This window comes from Elephantulus edwardii, unplaced genomic scaffold, assembly GCF_000299155.1.
Source record: "Elephantulus edwardii isolate Elephantulus edwardi_28Jun2011 unplaced genomic scaffold, EleEdw1.0 scaffold00009, whole genome shotgun sequence".
Classification (NCBI taxonomy): domain Eukaryota; kingdom Metazoa; phylum Chordata; class Mammalia; order Macroscelidea; family Macroscelididae; genus Elephantulus; species Elephantulus edwardii.
In genome coordinates, this window is record NW_006399759.1 from 23800698 (window position 1) to 23802118 (window position 1421).

Genomic DNA, 1421 nt, shown 5'->3' on the forward strand with positions numbered 1-1421 from the left:
TGATACAGTCACTGTATCAACTCCTCTTGTTGAAGGTCTTGCTCTCTTTCTCTGACACTCAGCCTTTCTCTATGTGCTGTACTTTTCCAAGGACTAGCCTCTCTTAACAACATGCCAAAAATTGTGCGAGACAGAGTTTCACTATTCTTGTCTCTAAGGAACAACCTGGTTCTTGTTCTCTAAGGAACAATCTGGCAGTCTTGTTTGCCTTTTTGGCAATCCATGGAATATTCTGCATGCTTCTCTAACACCACAATACAAAGGTATCAATTCTTTTGTCATCCTCATGTATTGTAATCCAACCTTGCTTGCTGAAACTGAAGACCTGAGGAGTTTGCTGAGGAAGGTCAAGACTGCAGCTTTCAATATGGATTAAAAGTCAACATCAAGAAAACAAAAGATTCTCACAATTGAGCCAATTGGCAGCATCATGATAGATGGAGAAGAGATTGAGATTGTAAATAGCTTCAGCATGCTTGACTCCACAAGCAAAACACTTAGCACCAGAAGTGAAGAAATTAAAACACAAGTTGCATTGGGAAAATCTGACTTCAGGGACCTCTCCATAGTACTAAAGAACAACAATGTCAGTTTAAAAACGAAAGTGTCCCTGGTTCACCCATGGTCTTTTCAGTTACTTGCTATGCATCTGAAAACTGGACAATGTCTAAGGATGACAGAAGAAAAATCAATACCTTTGAGTTGTGGTGCTGGAAAAAAGTATTGGACATACTGCCAAGAGAATAAACAATTCTGTCCAGGAGAGAGTGAAATCAAATTGCTCCTCGAAGACAAGGACTTTTAAGTTCCATCTCACATAGCTTGATCATGTTGTCAGGAGGGAGGAGGGTCCTGTCCTTAGTGAAGGACATCATGCTTCGAAGGGTCAATGCAGGAGTAGACAACCTTGGATGAGATGTATTGACACAGTAACTGTGACAATGGGGTTAGGTTTTTCAGAGACAGTAAGGTTGGATCGGGATAGGGTAATGTTCACAGTCATTATGAATAGGTTCACTATGGTTTTAGTAAACTTAAGGGCACATAATAAAAAGTCAAAATGTTATTTTCGTTGTTATTGTTATATGCTATTGAATTGCTTGACATTCATAGCAACCCTATGTACAACAGCTCTGAATCCTACTCTATCTTGAGCCAATTTCATTGTATCCAAAATTCCTACCCCCATTACCCCAGTCACTGACTCAATCCATCTCCTCCAGGGTCTTCCTCTCTTTTGCTGTCCCTCCATGCTCTCAAACATGATGTCCTTCTCCAAGGACTGGCCCCTTTTGGCAAAATGCCTAGTATATCATACAAAGCTTCAAAATCCTTGCCTTCAAGGAGTAGCCTGGTTTTACCCTCTTCAGGACAGACTTATTTGTTCTCTTAGCAGTCCATGATATGTTCAATACTTTTTT